Source organism: Acipenser ruthenus, chromosome 60 (genome assembly GCF_902713425.1).
Source record: "Acipenser ruthenus chromosome 60, fAciRut3.2 maternal haplotype, whole genome shotgun sequence".
NCBI lineage: Eukaryota > Metazoa > Chordata > Actinopteri > Acipenseriformes > Acipenseridae > Acipenser > Acipenser ruthenus.
Window position 1 is genome coordinate 2,789,226 of NC_081248.1, and position 23,698 is coordinate 2,812,923.

General features: G+C 41.3%; 1 long non-coding RNA gene across 2 annotated transcripts in view; it reads left to right on the forward strand.

Moving 5' to 3' along the window:
* Positions 1-23,309, forward strand: part of LOC131725077 (uncharacterized) — a 35,164-nt gene extending 11,855 nt beyond the window's left edge. For both annotated transcript variants that reach the window (XR_009320422.1, XR_009320423.1), the window contains one exon: positions 22,033-23,309. This is a non-coding gene — a long non-coding RNA (uncharacterized LOC131725077). The remainder of the gene's footprint in view (positions 1-22,032) is intronic.
* The last annotated feature ends 389 nt before the right edge of the window (positions 23,310-23,698 follow it).

Here is a 23,698-nt window from a genome sequence, read left to right on the forward strand (position 1 = left end):
CTCCGTCCTGCCACGTTTCAGCCGTCAGTCAGGGTGTTGTACACAATATTCATTAAGTGTTTTCCTCTTGCGCCCTGTGGCAGTGTGCCCCACCCATGTGTGTGTTCTGTATTGCGTGTGGTGTGTTAATGTTGGTGTATAGGTATTGGTGCACGGGATATAAATGGGTCTGTGTAGCACGAGTGATTTAAAATATATAGTTGTAATTAGGCACGGGATTTTCACAGATTAGTTCACATACTGGGATTCAAGTGAATAATTAATTAGTAATTGAATCCCGCCACAACAGTATATTTATTATTATTATTATTATTATTATTATTATTTATTTCTTAGCTGACGCCCTTATCCAGGGCGACTGACAATTGTTACAAGATATCACATCATTTACATACAATTACCCATTTATACAGTTGGGTTTTTACTGGAGCAATCTAGATAAAGTACCTTGCTCAAGGGTACAGCAGCAGTGTCCCCACCGGGGATTGAACCCCCGACCTTCCGGTCAAGAGTCCAGAGCCCTAACCACTACTCCACACTTGTAATCTATTGTTGGTCTTCAAGCCAGTAATCTGTGACAACTGCATGATGTGGGAAATCCGAGAAAACCCAACAGAGCTCAACCAAGTTTGTGTAAAGTGTCGCACGATCCAGGACTTACTTCAGCGATTAATCCTGCTAGAAAAGGAGCTGGAGGAAATGAGACAGCAACAGGAGCTTGAGGAGCTGACAAACCCACAATTCATGGAAGTCTGCACCCCTAGCAGACTGAAAGCCACCAGGGAGATGGAAGAGAGTCGAAACAGCTGGGTTCAGACAGGCAGAAGCAGGGAAAAAAAGAAACTTCGTCAAACACAACCACCAGAAATCCAGACATCCAACAAATTTGAGCCACTCCAACATTTAGATGACCAAAACCGACATCAAGAAAATGAAAGGAACAACATCCAGGACCCTATAAACAGTGCTGGCCAGGCAGCAAAAAGAAGGGAGGTCATGATTGTTGGGGACTCCATATTGAGAAACACAGCAAGTTCAGTTCGCAGTTTGGACCCCCTTACTACAACAGGTGTGCTGCCTTCCAGGAGCCTCTGTCAAGCACATCACTGAGAACATGGACAAGCTCCTAGAACGAACAGGAGACGACCCAGTAGTAGTCGTCCACATCGGTACAAACAACATTGGAAGAGACAGACCAAGATCCCTGCAAAACAAATTCAGAGAACTAGGAAGGAAATTAGAAGACAAAACCAAAAACTGTGGTATTTTCTGGGATCCTGCCGGCACCTTGCAAAGGACCATATGGACCGCTGGAAATACAAAATCAAAATGCATGGCTGAAATCGTGGTGCACACAGGAAGGCTTCACCTTTCTTGAACATTGGAGCACTTTCTACAACAAGGACTATCTATACAGGTGGGACGGACTGCACTTCAACAGAAAGGGAACCAATCTACTCGGAGAAAGGATCCTTGAGGAGGTCCAGAAGCATTTAAACTAGAAAGGGGGGAGAAAACAACAAAAAAACAGAAGGGAGATGTGGCAGGGCAAAGTTGTCCTGCCCCTTTAGTGGAAGGGGTCACGTGATTGGCGACCATTCTGGCTCTGGAGGGTCGTGGGTTCAATCCCAGGTGGGGGACACTGCTGCTTGTACCCTTGAGCAAGGTACTTTACCTAGATTGCTCCAGTAAAAACCCAACTGTATAAATGGTATGTAAAAATAAAGTGTAAAAAATAATCTAATTGTATGTAAAATATAATGTGATATCTTATAACAATTGTAAGTTGCCCTGGATAAGTGCGTCTGCTAAGAAAATAATAATAATAATAATTCCAGGCTGAACAAAACCGAGAAATCCTATAGTCCAGTTTAAGCATCAATCATTCACCGTTTGATTGACATGATCAATCCACCATTCACAGGTTTTGCGAGACTAAACCCTCCCATACATATCCTAAAATGTCAGAAGCGATTTGTCAAATACAGCTACCAATAGTTAATACCGCATATGCCACGGTACAACAGAGACAGTGTACAGTAATCAATAGCGATCGATCAGTTCTGAAAATAACTATTGAATGTAAGATTAAATTTGTTAAATAGATCCTTAGATCCCCTAAATATTGTATCCATCAAAAGTTGCACCAATCAAAGCACTATGAAAAATATAATACAGACTAGGGTTGGAACAATAATCGATTATCGTGATATTATCGATAATGTTTTTGCATCGATAATTGTATTGCGTTGAAAAATAATTATCGATAATCATTTTATCGTCTGTTACCCACTATGATATGCTTGTGTGTAACAGTAACTCTGCATTGAAGCATTAAGACAGGACTTAACTGTCTGCGTGAGACGCAACACGTGATCTGTGCGCGCTGCGTAGTGGGAAGTTGTAACATGTGACGTAAGATTCACGGAGTAAAGGCAAACGTTTGAGCTAATGGCGATGGCAACTGCAGAAACTACGAAACCTTCCGAAAAGATTTTAGAAAAAAGAAACAGCATCAGTCCTGTGTGGCAGTATTTTGGAGTGACAGAAAGTGATCCGCAAGGTAGTAAGCCCATCTGTAGGCAGTATGGAAAAGCTGATATTTTTTAATCGCAATTTATAATTTGTTTGTTTGGTTTTTTTTAAACACTTTTTTTTAATAAGTAGCCTATATTTCAAAAGTTTAAAAGCTACCAAAGATTTGGTTATATTTAGAGGTCTACTTAAATCGCAGTAAATTTACGTATTTTTCACGGGTATGTTGAGGAATAAAATTAGGATTTCGAGGTCATTTCGCGGACCTGTTTAAACATTAAATAAACCCAAGTAGACAGTATTTCAGAACACTATAAAGCCTAAAAATAGTGGTACTTGCTTCATTTTTAAAACAGAGTGCTGGCATTTGTTAAAGGCGAGTATGCAGCATCCCCTGCAGTTGACTTGCCCATACATTGAGACTGCGCGTTCTGCATCCACTGAATTGCTGGAAGTTAAGGCAAAGCTTTGCCAAGTTATACAGATGTGGAAATCGATTAGAAACAGCCCAAAAACTTGGTTACACAAGGGCATCTGGCATACTTTAATAAAAGCAATGTATGCAGCACGTTCGTTGTCATGTTATTTGTCCCATCCAATCATTTATTTTATTAGTACCAAGTCAAAACAAAGAAGACGTGGCTATTCGGGTCTAAAATTCAAACTGTAAACAGCAGGTTGAAGCGAGGTGGCTGTGCTGGATCGTTTTAGTACTGATTTAACTTGCAGACAGGAATACTTCTTGTCTGCGCTGACTTTCCAGTTTGGTTTCTGAAAGCTGTTTATTTTAGCCTCTGAAGTAGCCGTTTGTTTAATGCGTGATTTTGAAGCTATATAGCAATCGATCGTACTTTCTCCAAATTCACATTAAGATATGGAAAACAATTACCTCTGTCTGCATGTAGTTTCTTTGTGAAATATCTTTAAACGATCATCAGCCGAAATATACTTTGCTTTTTTTGTCGTCCATATCTACTATTTTCCCTCCAATGCTGAAAACTAGATTTTAGCAACCTAAATGAAAACAATGCAGCACCTTTGTCCCGCCCACTCCGGCACAGTACAGATCACATAAAATCAGTAAAGACGCACTGATCGGCTGAAAACTTTGTCATTTGAATAGTAAACAAGAACGTTAACTGCTTTGGAGAAATGATTTTGTAAATGTTACTTGTGGACATTTTTTTTTTTTTGCTTAAGTGCAATGCACACGGGACGCCGAAGGAATAAAAATTGGCTATCTACAGAAGGAAGATGCGTGGTTTGCGTCGCTTGTGTTGTGCAGTAGTTAATTTAAACAAGTTTTCTTTTTTTTTCCTCGCCGTACTTGTTTGTATGCATTGGCCCCTAAGAGGTGAATTTCGCGGTGACCCCTCAATTTCACAATTTCGCGAAATCGCGAATTAGGTAGGTCCCTGGTTATATTATTTGTGCTTTTTTGTAACCAACCATTGTTTCATAACTTTTATTAAATATGCTGTTTTTTTTTTAAATTGTCTCGTTTTATTTCTTCTAAACTCGTAGAGGCAGTTGTCATATATAGCTTTAAATCTGATAAATTCCAAGACATTTTACATGTTATTTTTTCAGCCGATAATCATGATTATCGTGATAATTTACAGCCGATAATCGATAACTGAAAATGTCATTATCGTCCAACCCTAATACAGACCTTGAAACACGGAGACATCGTATACAGGGCAGTTTACACGTCAATAGTGCACTTTTTAAATGACGTGACCGATACACCATTCACATATTCTGAGAGCTTAAACTCTTCTACACACTTTAAAAAAAAAAAAAAAAAAAAAAAAAAAAAAATTGAAATGATCGGATGCGCACAGAAGACGCTACAGTGAGATTTAGTTTAGGGTGTACGCTGTACATCCCCTAGCACAGAAGGGGTTAATTTTTACTCTTTTACTCTGTTTTACTCTCTGAATAACTACTTATAGAGTAGCATTACTCTAGCAGTAATTAATCCACCTTTATGCAAGCCATCCGTTTTTAATTTTTTTAATGTACATCATAATTACAATGTGTGTACAGTATATTAACCTTGCTTGGATCTCAATAAATAAATAGGGAACAGAAACTCTGTGAACTTACCTCTCAGGAGCAAAACGCTGCAATGAAGATTCTGCTGAAAATTCACTGCTGAAATTTCTGCCAGACATTATGACATCACTTTCCTTTATGATGTCATCTTGATGTCAGGGCTGAACATGAACAGCATGATGTTTGTTGCCATGGTTCTGTTCTTCTGAACAGAACTGCATTTAAAAGGGCTGCCAGTCTTCAATACAATTTGTAACGAGGTGACCAGAACTGAACACAATATTCTAGGTGAGGTCTTACTAATGCATTGTAGTTTTAACATTACTTCCCTTGATTTAAATTCAACACTTCTCACAATATATCCAAGCATCTTGTAAGCCTTTTTAATAGCTTCCCCACATTGTCTAGATGAAGACATTTCTGAGTCAACATAAACTCCTAGATCTTTTTCATAGTTCCCTTCTTCAATTTCAGTATCTCCCATATGATATTTATAATGCACATTTTTATTGCCTGCGTGCAGTACCTTCCACTTTTCTCTATTAAATGTCATTTGTCATGTCTGCCCAGTTCTGAATGTTGTCGAGATCATTTTGAATGACCTTTGCTGCTGCAACAGTGTTTGCCACTCCTCCTATTTTTGTGTCGTTTGCAAATTTAAGAAGTTTGCTTACTATACCAGAATCTAAATCATTAATGTAGATTAGGAATAGCAGAGGACCCAATACTGATCCCTGTGGTACACCACTGGTTATCTCTCTCCATGTTGAGGTTTCTCCTCTAATCAGTACTTTCTGTTTTCTACATGTTAACCACTCCCTAATCCATGTGCATGCATTTCCTTGAATCCCTACTGCATTCAGTTTGAGAATTAATCTTTTATGCGAGACTTTGTCAAAAGCTTTCTGGAAATCTAAATAAACCATGTCGCATGCTTTGCAATTATCCATTGTCGATGTTGCATCCTCAAAAAAATCAAGCAGGTTAGTTAGACATGATCTCCCTTTCCTAAAACCGCGCTGACTGTCTCCCAGGATACTGTTACCATATAGATAATTTTCAATTTTAGATCTATTATATGTAAACTTATGGAAACTAATAATAAGAAGTCAGGCTTATTGGTCTGTAGTTACCTGGTTCGGTTTTGTCTCCCTTTTTTTGGATCGGTATTACGTTTGCTATTTTCCAGTCTGTCAGTACAACCCCTGTGTCAAGAGACAGTTGCATGATCTTGGTTAGCGGTTTGTAAATAACTTTTCTTTTCTTTGAGTACTATTGGGAGGATCTCACCCGGCCCAGGGGATTTGTTTATTTTAAGAGCTCCTAGTCCCTTTAACACTTCTGCCTCTGTTATGCTAAAGTTATTTAAAACTGGATAGGAACAGGTCGACATGTGGGGCATGTTGTCCGTGTCCTCCTTTGTAAAAACCTGTGAAAAGTAATCATTTAACCCTTTGCGGTCCTATGTCAGACCTGGTCCGACATTGCAATTATTCCTATCAGGTCCATTGTCGGACCCTGTCCGACATCAAAAAAACGCAAAAAACGTGTTTCTAGTCGTTTTTTCTCCGGAAAAAGCCGAGAACCATTCAATGGTCGAGTGGGAGCGACAGGAGCTGAGACAAGTCGAAAAAAAATAAAAATAAAAAGGGCGTATCTCATGAATAGTTATACTTGCCCCTGGCATCAGATAACGGGGCGGTCATAAGGAAACAAGCTGGCTGATACTGCATCAGCGCACAGAGACTATCACAGACATTTACTGAGCTTTTTTGAGATGTTATAGTAATAAAATAATGACTTGGATCGCATTATTGAGGAGTTTGGTGATAAAACGAGTGATCAGGAGATGATTGATCGGTATGAACGACTATTATTTATTTCTTACATAGGTGAAAGCTATAGCGAACGAAAGGGTGGGGCGGGGCTGGAGATGCCTAGTGAATGCTTTGTTGATATGCAGGGCCTTTTAAACCCGTTTGACGGTGGGGGAAAAAAAATACTTTTAAACAGCGCGTCTAAAATTAACTGCGCGTGTGAAAATAAATTGGATCTGACGTGCCTGACGCGCACTTAAGAAATGGACTGCAAAGGGTTAATATATTTGCAATTTTTTTTTCTTCATCTATGATTTTGCCATTTGTGTCTCTTAGACATTTAACCTCCTCTTGAATGTTCTCTTGCTGTTATAATATTGGAAAAACATTTTGGAATTGGTTTTAGCCCCCTTAGCAATATTGATTTCTATTTCTCTCTTGGCCTTTCTAACTTTCTTTTTGACTTGTGTTTGCAGTTCCAAGTACTCTTTCTGTGTGCTTTGTTTTTGGTCACTTTTAAACACTTTTCGCTGAATATTTTCTTAATTAATCTATTAAACCATTTTGGCCATTTTGTTTTAGATTTAGATTTGTCTACTTTTGGTACACCAAAAGTACCAATGTTCTATTTCAATTACATTTTCTCAAATATTAAAAAAAAAAAAGACCACTCAAAATTGCCGGTGTAAAACAGAATCGCCCTAGTAGTAACTTAATATTTTCGCATGCCATAAGAAGAAACTATCAGTTTCTTATTCTCTAGGTGTCTTGATGTAACTTTGAATTGAGTCAAGTCCAAAGAGTGCACATTACCTCATGAAACACACCTATCTAAATCTAAAAAATAATCACACATCAAACTCTTTCAATTGTGAAAGCGTAGCATCCTTTAAAAAAGGATGCCCTCTGTTACATGCCAGTCTTAGCTAATAATGTTCTTTCACATGTTACACATGTTATCAGGTCAGATTTTAAAAAAAAATAGGTAATTTTGATTTTAATTGTACTGTTTTACGCCCACTATTTTCAGTGGTCGTTTTATACCTGAAGTAAAGATTGTCTTCTTATACATAGCTAGGCTGGGCTTCTGTTTTTCTACTGTCCTTTGAAATGCAATTGATACCTGTAAGCCTGCATCTCAATCATAACTGAGAAACATGTTAATAGTAGCACTCATTTAATATGTGTGTTTTTTCTGGGAAATAACAAAATGGGCTTTTAAATCATAAGTCTTACTTTTCAATTAAAAGCAGAAGCAACTAATCTTTATTAATGTATATACAGTTATGCATTACGATTGTAATAAACTGTCCAGCATAAAATACCTTATTTTGTCATTATAGCTTTAATAATTGGTTAGTGGTCATGTGTATTGGTATCTGAAACAAAAACACATTGGAAATGTGAAAAAACGCCAAGTTATCAAAAGTGCCCAGCCATTTAAAGTAGAGCTATCAAAAACACAAACTAAGTTTCAAGAAACTACTGGAAACAACCTTGCCCAGCACAAAGCAAATAGGCACAACTATATATGTAATATTTTCAATTGTGTCGATAACTGAAGGACCCGAGGCTGTCTAAATCCTACCTGCTTATTTCCAATACGTTTTCACTGACCCCACTACATTTTCACTCAACCCAATACACGTGGCAACAAACTAGTGCATGCCCCACTACGTCACTACAGTTGTCATGGATACCAATACAGTTGGTGCTTATCTTGGTGAGAGCCGAGTTCAAATCAGCATGAAGTTTTAAAATCACTCTTGTGTAATGGAAATCATGAAGATCTGGATACGTCCAGTGACTGCTGTGAATAGTGCAGCTGGCAACAAGGGAAAGACCTTGTGACAGCCTGGAGAGACAGCTGACAGGAGGAAAGAGACCCCATTGGGGCTGGTAAGGGTTAGCTACCCTTGTCGGCAGTATCCAGCTCTGTGTTTACAGGATGCTGGAGACACCCTCCCAAGGCTTCTAAGAAATTAAAGAGAAAAATACCCCTAGAGTCTGCGAGTGCGGGGGCGGAAGATGACTCAACGTTGGACAACACGGTTAACGACTTGGGAACGGAAACGGATATGAGTATGGAGAGTACTTCACAAAAGACAAGTTCAAGATCTGCAGTTAACAAAGACATGGAACTCCAGGTTTGTGTCTGCGGCTGGAGCAAGGCGACAACGGTCAGGGGTTTGAAGATTCATCAAGGGAGAATGAAATGCTTGAGGGAGAAGGGACAAGGGCCTCGCATTGATCAGTACTTCTTACGAAGTCAGTCAAGTCAGTCGAATGAAATCCAGCGACAGGAAGCAAACCACAGTTCGCAGGATATCAGCACCCCTGTCATAGATGTGAGGAGAACTTGCATGGACACAGTTAGTGATGAACCTAATGATCCTTGTGAACCCGGTCAGACAAACCAGCATAAGAGAGAAAAGAACCTCAACGGGCACAAGCCTGGAGTTAAATGGCCAAGAGCTTGTGAGAACTGCATGGGACACAGTAAACACAGATCTCTGCGTTGCATTGGAAAGATTAAGTGGAACAGTTGAAAAGAAGCTGGATAAATTTGGGGACATCATCTACGCATATGGAAGTGAGAGGTTTGAAGTTGAAAAAAGGAAGGAAAAAGTACAAACTATTCCTGGAAAGTCTAGACGGCAGCAGGAGATTGAACGCTTAGTTAGAGAAAGGAGACAGCTGAGGAACCAATGGAGAAGAGCAGAACAGTCAGAAGGAGGGACTCAATCTCTTACAAAGGGTCATAAAAGATAAGCTTGCAACATTGCGCAGAGCTGAGTGCCTACAGAAACGCTACAAAAAGGAGCGTGCAAGAGCGAACTTTTATAAAGACCCATTCAAATTTGTAAAGAAGTTATTCACCAGTGAGAAGAATGGCACACTAAAAGCATCTAAGGTTGAGCTGGAGAGATTTGGAGGAAACGCATAGATTCAAAAAGGCAGGAGCCTATGTCAATTCCGTCAGACATCCCACCTATCAATCCACCAGAATACCAAATGGAGGACTGTGCACCTAAGTGGAAAGAAATAGAGCAAGATGTGAAAAAAGCAAGGGCTTCATCATCTCCAGGGCCTAATGGAGTTCCGTACAGAGTGTACAAGAGTGCTTCAGGAGTTCTACGAATTCTGTGGAAATTGATGAAAGTGGCATGGGAAAAACAGGTTGTACCAAGAGCATGGCGCCGAGCAGGTGGAGTCTTTATACCTAAAGAAAAAGATTCTACAAGCATCAGTCAGTTTCGTCCCATTTCCCTATTAAACGTAGAAGGCAAGATTTTCTTCAGCATTATTGCTCAGAGATTGTCAGCTTACCTATTAAAGAACTGCTTCATTGACACTTCAATACAAAAAGCGGGCATTCCAGGTTTCCCAGGTTGCTTAGAACACATCAATGTGATCTGGCAACAAATTCAATCAGCTAAAAAGGAGAGGAAGGAGCTCCATGTGACATTCCTGGATTTGGCTAATGCATATGGTTCAGTGCCACATGAACTACTTTGGGCAGCATTTGATTTTTTCAGTGTACCGATGACAATAACAAATTTAGTGAAAGCCTATTTTGGAGATTTGCAATTCAGTTTTTCAACTTCAGAATTCAGCACTACATGGCAATGCCTAGAGGTGGGAATAATGGCAGGATGCACCATTTCTCCACTGGCTTTTACCATGGCAATGGAAGTAATCATTAGGGCATCAAAATGGGTAGTAGGAGGAGAGCGCTTGGCTTCTGGAATGCGACTACCACCAATTCGAGCATACATGGATGACATGACAACCATGACTACAACAGTAGCCTGCACTAATCGATTATTGGGCAAATTAACCAATAACATTGAATGGGCACGAATGCAATTCAAGCCCACTAAATCACGGAGCATCTCTATAATTAAAGGCAAAGTAGTAGATAAAACATTCTTCATTAATGGTGAGGCAATACCAACAGTGTCTGAGAAGCCAGTGAAGAGTCTTGGGAGATGGTACGACGGGGATCTAAAGGACACAGTTCGTGTGGGAGAAGTTAGACAACAAGCAGTGGAAGGGTTGAAGAGCATAGACAGCTGCGCTCTACCAGGTAAACTAAAACTCTGGTGCTTTCAGTTTAGTCTACTGCCGAGGTTGCTGTGGCCACTGACTGTGTACGAGGTTTCTTTGACAACAGTAGAGAAGCTGGGAACTTTAATCAGTTCATACATCAGGAAATGGTTGGGAGTTCCACGCTGCCTCAGCAGAGTGGGACTTTATGGTAAAGGAATACTGCAGCTACCAGTCTCCGCTCTAACCGAGGAGTTTAAGTGCGCCAAGGTCAGATTGGAAATGACATTAGTAGAGTCACGCGACAAATGCGTAAGGGAGGCAGCAACTGTGTTGAAAACTGGAAGAAAGTAGGCGGCAAAGAAAGCTGTGGAAGATGCAAAGGCTGCCCTTCGAATTAGTGATATCATGGGGCAAGTTCAGCATGGAAGAGGGGGTCTTGGTTTCAGTTCAGCTCCTCCTACATGGCACAAGGCAGCCCCAGCTCAAAGGAGGAAGCTGGTAGTCAACGAGGTGCAAAAGCAGGAGGAGAGGATGAGGTGTATAAAGGCCATTTCCCAGGCCAAGCAGGGAGAATGGATGAGATGGGAGAGTGTGGAACAACGCAAGATTGGCTGGCAAGACCTATGGTCAATGGAACAGAGCAGGATCAGTTTCCTCATCAGGTCAACATATGATGTTCTCCCATCACCACAGAACCTAAACCTCTGGGTAGGAGAGGATCCCTCATGTCCTTGTGTTCATCACCTGCAACATTAAGGCACATTTTGACAGGATGTAAGGTGGCTCTTAGCCAAGGACGGTTTACTTGGCGCCATGACCAGGTGCTGCGTTGTTTGGCCTTAGCATTGGAAGACAAGCGTAACATGACCAATAAGTTGCCACCTGTTCCATCAAAACATTACACACAAAAGACAACATTCCTCCGCCCAGGAGAGCAACCACCAAGAAAAGGTGTTAAAACCAATCCTCGCCCAGGACAACTGGAAGCTGCTATAGACTAGAAAATGCTGGCAGATGTTGGTCAACGGCTTATTTTTCCACCTGAGATTGCCACCACTAACCTTCGACCAGATATTGTCTTGTGGTCTGGATCAGCACGCCTTGTTCACCTGGTAGAGTTAACAGTGCCATGGGAGGATGCTGTAGATGAGGCGTATGAGAGGAAGAGATGCTCAACTAGCCACTGAAGCGGAACAGCGAGGATGGAGAGTTCGGGTTTAACCTGTGGAAGTGGGTTGTCGAGGATTTGTGGCACACTCTACAACCCGGTTTCTCAGAGACGTCGGATTCAGTGGCCAAGAGTTGCGTCGCAAAGTGAAGAACTTATCTGAAGCAGCAGAGAGGAGCAGCAACTGGCTGTGGTTGAGACGGAAAGATTCTGGCTGGGGATCTCAAGCACAATAGAAAGAAAGAAACGCTGATGTACAGGTAAGTAAGCTGGGCTGAGTTGAGTGGGGGACGGAGGGGGGTGATGCTGGGACGCCAGAATCACCATCGAGCCCTCTTGAGGTGTCGTGGGCTAGTCGACGAAACACTGAGGATGGAAGGTGCCCACTTGAAAACCCCAGAGATGTACCCTACTTAGCTCAATCCAGACGGTTGTCATGTTGATGCGCTGGGGAGGCCGCACTTTGGTTGATCCCCGGAGCCAGCATCGCAGCCGTTGTGTGTGCTGATGCGCCAGGGAGGCAAAATAAGCTGATCCCTGGAGCCAGCATTACACTTCAGCCATTAACACCAGACAGAAGGATATCTACATCATCATATGGAAGGAAACGTAAATGGATGGAGACACATATGGATCACATTAGTTTACTGTAAAGCTACGTCTTAGTTGGTGCTTATCTTGGCGAGAGCCGAGTTCAAATCAGCATGAAGTTTTAACATCTACTCTCGTGTAATGGAAATCAATCAATCCCTAACTCCTGGGATTGGGAAGTGTCTGGAATTGGATTCCCTGCTCCAGACCTATTGAGCGTGTTCATATCATACAGCGAGTGCCCATCAACAAGCTGTCTGGCAGCAGATTCACATGAACAGACGACTGCACTAAACACTAACATGTAAGCATTTTGCTAAAAGTCATTTTTGACTGCATGATATAAATGTCACCTTTCTACTTTCATCAAATTTTGCTTTTGGAAATGTATAACGGATTACGTCAACTCTTTTCCATAACCAGTTACAGCAATCAAGAAAGGAATTTCCAATATTGCAATCCGGTAAATGGTGACTGAATTTAATTATTCAAATAAACCAACCCTACAGCCAATAAACAATCCTTGAAATGAAATTCAAATATATCATGAGTATTTAAAGAAGAATAATTAAGAAATACACATAACCTTAACTAGCAATCATTCTAGTAATATATGCTCAATAAGAGAGAAACGATACTAGCCACCACCATAGCATTGCTGTTAGGCTGAAACAAAGTGCTTGTAATACATTGGCTAATTTTATATAGACATATCCCTGCCCCCAGGAGAAATGATACAGAAAATCATCAATAAAAACTCTATACCAATCAACAATAATAAACTGTATAGGACCACAACTCACACGGCGGTGAGTAAACATACATATGCAGTTACATACAAAAGTGAAATGAGTTCAAGCAGTTTTTTAAAGCTTGTAAAAAAAGTAACAAAGAAAATACAAAACAAGTTTAAAGTAAATGTTCAGTTCCCGTGATTCATCAAAACAAAAATACATCCGGAAGAAAAAAAGTTCAGAATGGCCATTCACGAAAAATAGTTATAATCCAGTCAATATTGCACGTCAACAAAATGGATTGATCCCACCCGGCCGCTGAATTATCGGCGGTGTAGGTCCTCCGTAGTAGTAGTAGTAGTCCGCTGCAGTCTGTCGATTTGGAAACTATCCAAGAACGATGGCACATTCACAAATCATAAAATAAACAAAACCAAACGGTGACTAGAAATAACGATGATATAACTGCTGAGCAGAATATAAAAGAACAAGCTCTCTATGTTAGCATAGCGTTGTTTGTTACCATTACCTAGAGTCAAACTTATATTCATAGACTGAAGAAAGCTATTAGACTATCTGTTAGGCAAATGTACAAACGCAGCCTAACAAAATAAAGCTGGATTGCTAAAGAGAATAACTGCATCAGAGTTCTAACACTAGAAAACACAGTTCTCCTTACTACAAAGTAGTATGGCGCGCTCTATCGTATATTTTTCTTTTTTTTTTTTTTTTTTTTTTTTTTCCTCCTCGATCCTCCGTTCCTGCCTTTGAAATACCAAGCACCATGAAAACAGACCAATCACGGGCTACCTTGAACTACGGCAAGCCATTAGGGTAATACGAAAAAAGCATTGAAAACGAAACTGAAGTAACAGCACGTAAATACTGAAAGGCAAAACAGCAGACAAATGCCAAACATTTATATAAAAGTAACATTAGTACAATAGTATTCTTTAAATAGGGAAGGCCTTTTGAGTACACGTCCCATTGCTAGCTCAGCCAGTGTAAAACCAGTGGTTTCCTGCCTAGCGGTATTAATGGCAAACCTTAGCTCAGGTATCCATTGGTCCCATCGCTGGTGATCATCTTCCACATACGAAGCCATCATCATCTTAAGGGTCCTAATAACTCGTTCCGTGAGATTGGTTTGTGGGTGATAACTAGTGGTGAGTTCTCTCACTACTCCCCAATTCTTGCACACATCCATAATGAGTTGGCTAGTGAATTGTAGTCCACGATCTGACACTAGATAACGTGGCGTTCCCCACCTAGTGAATATTTCCATGGTGAGCACTTGGACGATCTTTGGTGTCTTCCTGTCTGTAAGAGGAAACAGCTCGACCCACTTAGAGTAGTAATCCACGATCACGAGTAGAAAGGTATTACCTTTTTTACTACGTGGGAAGGGCCCTATTAAATCCTTTCCAAGCATCTCACCCACCTCTGACACTGTCGTAGACTGGAGGAACCCAGCGGGTTTGTGATTCCCGGGTTTGAACTTCTGGCACATTTCGCACTCTTTGACGTATCTCCAAGTATCTTTTCGAATCGATGGCCACCAGGCAACTTCAAGCATGCGAAGTAAAGTTTTATATCGTCCCAGATGACCTCCTAAAGGGCTATCGTGGAAGTAATGAAGAAAAGAAGGTTGCAGTGAAACAGGGACAACTAGTTGAAATTTATGTCCTCCCTGAGGAATAGGAATTCTTCTGTAGATTAAATCCTATTGGATCACAAAATCAATTATGTGAGTGCCTAATGGAGTCTGGGTCTTAATTCTAACACCAATTTCAGCAGTGGTAAGGTCTTTGGATTGTGCAGCTGCAATTTCCTCCAAAGATGATGGAAGATCCATGCCTTTAATGGGTTTTGGGTCTCCTAGACAGTCACAGGGGAGGCTTCTGAAACAGGGCCTCGAGAGAGTGCATCAGGCACGTGGGTTAAGGCTTCCTTTACGATACATAACCTTAAAAGTAAATTGTTGCAAACGTAAAGTCCATCGCGTTAATCGGGAAGAGGCTTTAGGAATGTTAAATGCCCAAGATAGCGCAACATGATCGGTGATGACTTCAAAAGACACTCCTCCCAAGTAGTGTCGCCATTTCTCAACAGCCCATACCACTCCCAAGCACTCCTTGGAGGTGGAATAATTTTTTTCAGGTTTAGTAAGATGTCTGGAGGCAAAGGCTATGACATGCTCGTCAGTACCGTCACTCTGGGCTAGAACAGCTCCAAGTCCCACTTCACTGGCATCTGTATAAACGCGGAAAGTACGGTTCAGGTCTGGATGGGCCAATACAGGGGTGGCTTGTAAAGCTTCTTGGAGTTGTTCAAAACTAGCTTGGCACCCAGCAGTCCACTCCCAGGGCACATCCTTCTTTTTCAAATGATTGAGTGGTGCAGCAAGATCAGCAAACCTGGGAATGAACTTATGGTACCAACCTGCAAGTCCCAAAAACCGTTGGACTTCTTTAAGGTTGGTAGGAATGGGATACCGTTGTATAGCTTGTAACTTTTCAGGGTCAGCTTTAATTCCTTCTCCAGACACAATGTGACCTAAAAACTTCAAAGATTGTTTGAAGAAGTGACACTTTGTTAAATTCAGGGTTAGGTTAGCTTCATGCAATCTACGGAACACTTCTGCCAAATGCTGCAAATGCTGGGCTTCATTAACAGAATAAACTATTATGTCGTCGATATACACGAAGTAACACTGAGCTTTGAGAGTCCCTAAAACCGTTTCCATAAGGCGTTGAAAAGTAGCAGCAGCATTCCTTAACACGATTGGCATGACTCGAAATTGATAAGGCCAAATGGAGTTATGAACGCAGTCTTGTGTTTGCTGTTCTCATCCATTGCTACTTGCCAGTAACCGGATCATAGGTCCAATGAACTAAAGATGGAAGCTCCACTGAAAGATTCTAATATGTCATGTACTTGAAGCATCGGGTAAGCGTCAAAATGGGTTTTAGCGTTGAGCTTACGATAATCAACACAGAAACGATAGTCGTCATCTTGTTTCTCCACCAAAACTACAGGCGCAGCCCAGGCTGAAGTCGAAGGGTCTATGATCCCATCTTTGGTCATTTGTTGAAGATGCTTTCAAATGATATCTTTTTCTGGTACTTCGTCATAAGTGTATATGGCATGATGTGCGGCTGTTGTTTTCCCCAGTCGTGATGTACACACAGATGGCCATTGCTCCATCAAGACCCTGAGCTCTTCACTCTGCGAGTCGTCTTTACGGGCATTAATGATGGAAGTAGTGCCAATTGATTCCGATCTCCAACGTCAGGTTGACGGGGAACAGCCACATACAGACTCCTCCCGGAAACTTATTCCGTTCCTCCCTGCTGCAACAAAGGAAAAAATGTAGTCCTTTTGTCGTTTCAAATGTTCACTTCAAAAACAATGTGCTTATTAGGCCTCCAAGCCAAAGGCTGGGAAGCCTATTGTTATTTAGGCTTCCAAGCCAAAGGCTGGGAAGCCTATTGTTATGTTTATTATTATTATTATTATTCCACACAAACAACATCGCAGAGTTATGAAAACGCATACGTTTGCATACATATGCAAGCAAGGTATTTCAGTTTTTTATTTTTCTTAAATATTTCCCAACATAAAACCAATGTCACCTTACAATAATTGATTTTGAGTTTCAGTGTTTTAAAATAAAATATCAAACGGAATGAAATTTCAATGTGTCATTTGTAATTCAGTAATATGAGAGAATTGGTCAGGGGTCTGAATACTTTTGTAAGGCACTGTATATGTATATGCGTGTGTTTTTAAATGTATTATTTTTAGTTTTTTATTATTAGTTTTACTTATTTAGTTGTAGTTTTATATAGTTTTTAGCGAAAGCTAAACATGCAACGTACGTGGTCTTTCTATAATGAGCAACAGGAGTGAAGTTGGTTCGGAGGATTTCAATACCAGCGACAGTGATGCTGACTTATCACTCAGCGACTATGATGAAGAGGATGTGGAGCCAAGAACAGTACAAGCAAAAGAGCATGCAGCTACTTTACATGAATTAACTGCTGAGGAGGACCAGCAACCCATAGACTTAATTAGGTTTTGATTAATGTTTGCGTGAGCTGTTGAGGAGGTTGTGCCAGTGCCTGGAGATGATATTTCTGGAGCAGAAACTGGATAGTGATGGTACTGTGAGTTCTTATAAATCCAAAGAAAGCTGACAGGCACATAGCTTCCATTACCAGGGCGTCAAATGGATTGAAACGTCCTGAGCGCAAAATTGAAATTAATTGGGAAGGGACATCTGTAGATATGGGTAGTCTGGATGGAGATGAAGGTGGAAGGCTCTTGGAAATTCTTCTGAGTGGGAGGTGCACAGTAGTGTAGGAGGACCTGAAGAGGGTTTGGAGCTGCTGAATGAGCCAGACTGCAAAACTTGGTGATCTTCAATTATTTGGCGGCGTAATTGAGGTGAAAGAGCGTGGCAGCGGATAGCTGCTGCAGACTGGGGAGAAGCTGAAGCAAGGTTGAGTTCTGGAATATTTATGGTTGGAATTGAAATTGAAGTAGTGGCTGGCTGGGTTGCTATGATGGGGGGGGGGGGGGGGAGACTTCAATACTTGAGGAGGACGGAGGGTGGATGCAGCAGAAGCTGCAGTGGAAGCTGATGTTCCTCCTGAAGCGAATCGGCCATCTATGCCATCCAGACGGGTGTTAACTTGGAAGATGGAGAGCCTGGATGATGAAATTATGGGAAACTGATATCCAAACAATTAAAGATGAACTGCTGGAATTTGTTGATTGTTCTAGTGTTGCAGCAAGGTGTACCACAGAGATGAGAAATATAAAATGAAATGAGCTTAGAAAAATAACCCTTTAATATTGCACAAATCAAAGAAATCATATGTGGTCGCTGTACTTCATTTCTGACTACAGGCGCTTGCTGTGGACCATTGAGGGTGGCTGATATCCTGGTTGTACATGGGAACTTCAATTGTGGGGCCTGGAAGTGCTGAACCCGAAGACGGTGGCCATGATTGAAGTGGTGAATACTGGACTTAAAGTAATGGAGATTGCTGCAGTGTTGGAAGCAACCTGTTTGTCTGTATCGTTGAGGCGTGTATTGATTAAAGCAATTGAGACTGAGATGGGTTGAATGAGGGACTTCATCCTCGAAAATGTTGTTATGAAGCTGAAGGATGAACTGTTCAGGTGCGTCTGGTTGCTGTGCTGGAGAGGAGACGACAGCCATGACTGGAGAGGAGGGGCTGCTGCACCTGTGCTGGGACTCTGGGCAAGCGAGTTTGCGGAAGCACGCTTGCGAGAAGGAGGCAATGTGGGTGTAGCAGATATAAAGGTACAATTATTATTGAACAACGCTATACGCTCGCTTCCAGCCGACATGTTGATATTGTTGATGTGCAGGGTTTTTAAGAGTTTGGCGTGTGGCCAAACCTTATAGCTGCTCAGGAGGCGGGGGGGTTTCATCTCTGTAGTGCCGGGGGAGCAGGTCTGGTTGCTGGGTAGAGGTCTGCATTAGTACTGAGCTTCCATCGAAACTGATGAGATATTTTGAGGAGAATCCGGCAGGGATGTAGAACGGGTCGCAGTGTATGCAAAAAAGCTACCGCAACAGAGAGAGCATAGGCTGTGAGGGGTTTAAATAATGAGTCTAGATTGTTTGATAGGAGAAGGTGGAGCCCTGGTTACCATCCCCCAAATTACACCCAAGGGTTAACATTTAATAGAGAAAAGTGTAGGGTACTGCATGCAGGCAATAAAAATGTGCATTATAAATATCATAGGGGAGGTACTGAAATTGAAGAATTTATAAAAAAAGACCTAGGTGTTTTATGTTGACTCAGAAATGTATTCATCTAGACAATGTGGGGAAGCTATTAAAAACAAAAAAATGCTCAGATATACTGTATAGTGAAAAGTGTTGAATTTAAATCAAGGGAAGTAGTGTTAAAACTTTACAATGCATTAGTAAGACCTCATCTGGAATATTGTGTTCAGTTCTGGTCACCTCGCTACAAAAAGGATATTGCTGCTCTAGAAAGAGTGCAAAGAAGAGCAACCAGAATTATCCCGGGTTTAAAAAGCATGTCGATTGCAGACAAGCTAAAATAATGGAATCTATTCAGTCTTGAACAAAGAAGACCACGAGGAGATCTGATTCAAACATTCAAAATCCTAAAAGGTATAGACAATGCTGACCCAGGGGACTTTTTCGACCTGAAAAAAGAAACAAGGACCAGGGGTCACAAATGGAGATTAGATAACGGGGCATTCAGAAAAGAAAATAGGAGGCACTTTTTTACACAGAGAATTGTGAGGGTCTGGAACCAACTCCTCAGTAATGTTGTTGAAGCTGACACCCTGGGATCCTTCAAGAAGCTGCTTGATGAGACTCTGGGATCAATAAGCTACTAACAACCAAACGAGCAAGATGAGCTGAATGGCCTCCTCTCGTTTGTAAACTTTCTTATGTTCTGATGATGGCAGCAGTGTGGAGTAGTGGTTAGGTCTCTGGACTCTTGACCGGAGGGTCGTGGGTTCAATCCCCAGTGGGGGACACTGCTGTTGTACCCTTGAGCAAGGTACTTTACCTAGATTGCTCCAGTAAAAACCCAACTGTATAAATGGGTAATTGTATGTAAAAATAATGTGATATCTGTATAATGTAAAATAATGTATAATGTGATACCTTGTAACAATTGTAAGTCGCCCTGGATAAGGGCGTCTGCTAAGAAATAAATAATAATAATAATAATAATAAAGTAAATTCAGTAATATTGTGGCGAACCTTGGTTCCCGCAAGCAGGGGCTTCTCGCAGACGTGCTGAATACATAAGAACATAAAGTTTACAAACGAGAGGAGGCCATTTGGCCCATCTTGCTCGTTTGGTTGTTAGTAGCTTATTGATCCCAGAATCTCATCAAGCAGCTTCTCGAAGGATCCCAGGGTGTCTGCTTCAACAACATTACTGGGGAGTTGGTTCCAGACCCTCACAATTCTCTGTGTAAAAAAGTGCCTACTATTTTCTGTTCTGAATGCCCCTTTATCTAATCTCCATTTGTGACCCCTGGTCCTTGTTTCTTTTTTCAGGTCGAAAAAGTCCCCCGAGTCAACATTGTCTATACCTTTTAGGATTTTGAATGAGATCACCGCATAGTCTTCTTTGTTCAAGACTGAATAGATTAAATTATTTTAGCCTGTCTGGATACGACATGCCTTTTAAACCCGGGATAATTCTGGTTGCTCTTCTTTGCACTCTTTCTAGAGCCTAGAAATATCCTTTTTGTAACGAGGTGACCAGAACTGAACACAATATTCTAGGTGAGGTCTTACTAATGCATTGTAAAGTTTTAACATTACGTCCCTTGATTTAAATTCAACACTCCTCACAATATATCCGAGCATCTTGTTGGCATTTATATAGCTTCCCCCCCATTATCTAGATGAAGACATTTCTGAGTCAACATAAATTCCTAGGTCTTTTTCATAGATTCCTTCTTCAATTTCAGTATCTCCCATATGATATTTATAATGCACATTTTTACTGCCTGCGTGCAGTACATTACACTTTTCTCTATTAAATGTCATTTGCCATGTGTCTGCCCAGTTCTGAATGCAGTCTAGATCATTTTGAATGACCTTTGCTGCTGCAACAGTGTTGCCACTCCTATTTTTGTGTCGTCTGCAAATTTAAGAAGTTTGCTTACTATACCAGAATCTAAATCATTAGTGTAGATTAGGAATAGCAGAGGACCTAATACTGATCCCTGTGGTACACCACTGGTTACCTCACTCCATTTTGAGGTTTCTCCTCTAATCAGTACTTTCTGGTTTCTACCTGTTAACCACTCCCTAATCCATGTGCATGCATTTCCTTGAATCCCTACTGCGTTCAGTTTGAGAATTAATCTTTTATGCGGGACTTTGTCAAAAGCTTTCTGGAAATCTAAATAAACCATGTTGTATGCTTTGCAATTATCCATTGTCAATGTTGCATCCTCAAAAAATCAAGCAGGTTAGTTAGACACGATCTCCCTTTCCTCCCTTTCTGTCTCCCAGGATACTGTTACCATATAGGTAAATTTCCATTTTGGAAATATATTTCCAAATATTTACATGTAATAGAAATCAGGCTTTTTGGTCTGTAGTTACCTGGTTCGGTTTTGTCTCCCTTTTTGTGGATCGGTATTACGTTTGCTATTTTCCAGTCTGTCGATACAATCCCTGTGTCAAGAGACTGTTGCATGATCTTGGTTAGCGGTTTGTAAATTTCTTTGTAAAAAACCTGTGAAAAGTAGTCATTTTAATATTTGCTTTTTTTTTTTCTTCGTCTTTGATTTTTACCTTTTGTATCTTAGACATTTAACCTCCTCTTTGAATGTTCTCTTGCTGTTATAATATTGGAAAAAAAACAAAAACATTTTGGTTGGTTTTAGCCCCCTTAGCAATGTTCATTTCTATCTCTCTTGGCCTTTCTAACTTCCTTTTTTGACTTGCATTTGCAGTTCCAAGTACTCTGCCAGTGGCTCTCTGACCGCTGTTTTAGTTATTCTGTCTTCATTTTTTGAAAAGACTAAATCAAGGCATGCCTCCCCTCTAGTCGGTGCCTTGACAAATTGCATTAGGAAGCAGTCATTTATCATTTCCGCCATTTCAATTTCGACCGTCGTGCTCCCCACCGGGTTCTCCCGTTTTATACGGGGGAAGTTGAAATCCCCCATTAGTATAGCTTCTCCTTTGCTACACACATTTCTAATGTCATTGTATAACAGATTATTTTGCTTGGCGTCTGAATTTGGCGGTCTATAGCATACTCCTATTATGCCCTTTGAATTTTTGTCCATTATTTTGACTCGTATTGATTTTGGCGTTGTTTTGAACCGCTAAGGGCTAGACGGAATCCACGCTTTTTGCAATGTAGTCAAACCTGCTATTTTTAATTTCTTCACCACACTTCCATTTACGATTCTATAGATTTTATTAAAAAACTGTTTGACTGAGATTGAGAATCAGTATTTCTAACAAGTTTCTACCCCTCTCTCTTCTCTCCTCTCCTCTCTCCTCTCACCCAATCAGATATCTTCGAGAGTTTCCTGGATCACCCCCCGCTGATCCTGCCTAATGAGGTGTCTCAGCTGGGGTTGGGAGAGCCAATCACGTCGCAGGAGCTGCAGCAGGAAGTGCAGAGGATCTGAGCCTTCCTATTGGACCTGGAACAGGAAGCCCTGCCGGCCAATCAGAGGATACAGCTGTGAGAAGAGAGCCAATCGGAGCAGTGGGCGACAGAGGCAGCCAATCAGGAAGGAGAATGTGGATTCTGGGGATAAAGGGGGTGCCTGTCTGTACATCCGTCTGTCTGTCAACATGTATATGGAGAACCACTGATCCCATTGTCATGACACTGGCTGTTAACATTATTTAGAGAAGCGCTGATCCCATTGTCATGACACTGGCTATTCACATTATCTAGCAGAAGATATTGAGAATATCAGATTGTGGGGATATAGGGGGTATCTGTCTGTCTGTCCATACATCCGCCCACCAGTCTCACATTTTTGCATATGTCAGGAGAAACGCTTATCAATTTCCATTAAACTCTTCATTGTCATTTCTTATCCTGCACTGTTCTGTACATGCTGTTGATACACGTGACGGACATTGACGTTTTCCTCTCACTGAGAGCTCTGATTGTGAATGTGCAGCCGTGGCGATGGGGAGTGGAGGTAACTGACAGGCTGGTTTATGTTGCTGGGATGGGGAGTTGAGGTCACTGACAGGCTGGTGTATATTGCTGGGATGGGGGGTGGATGATGTCACTGACAGGCTGGTTTATATTGCTGGGATGGATGATGTCACTGACAGGCTGGTTTATATTGCTGGGATGGGGGATGGATGATGTCACTGACAGGCTGGTTTATGTTGCTGGGATGGGGGATGGATGATGTCACTGACAGGCTGGTTTATATTGCTGGGATGGGGGGTGGATGATGTCACTGACAGGCTGGTTTATATTGGTGGGATGGGGGGTGGATGATGTCACTGACAGGTTGGTTTATGTTGCTGGGATGGGGGGTGGATGATGTCACTGACAGGCTGGTTTATGTTGCTGGGATGGGGGATGGATGATGTCACTGACAGGCTGGTTTATATTGCTGAGATGGGGGGTGGATGATGTCACTGACAGGCTGGTTTATATTGCTGAGATGATGGATGGATGTCACTGACAGGCTGGTTTATATTAACCTTTTGTATTTTAATAGCCTGTAGCTTTACCCTGAGCATTGTAAACGTTTATCAATACTTTGTAATCTTGCTATTAGCTTAAATAAAACTGTTACTTGTTAATTCAAAAACACCTCAATTGAATTCTTATCAATCTTAACAGGAGCTGAAATAGTTAACCCAACCCAATAATTTAAACACAGCACAGAAACCACAGAGGAGAGAGCAGCGAGAGGGGAGAGAGCAGGACAGGAGAGGAGGTTTACGTGTTTATTATTATTATTATTATTATTATTATTATTATTATTATTATTGTTTATCCTGAACACATTGGGCTAGTCTACTTTTATAACTTCCTTCACAGGACACATTCTGAGAGGGGCAGAACAGCCAGTCCAGAAATATGGAAACATTCTCCCAGTAAATCTCTCTTTAAAAGTGTAGATAGGTCTCATATCACTGGCGTCAAAGAATGCCACTTCCCCCCCGTCACAGTCCAGCTGAACTGATCTCCTGGGAG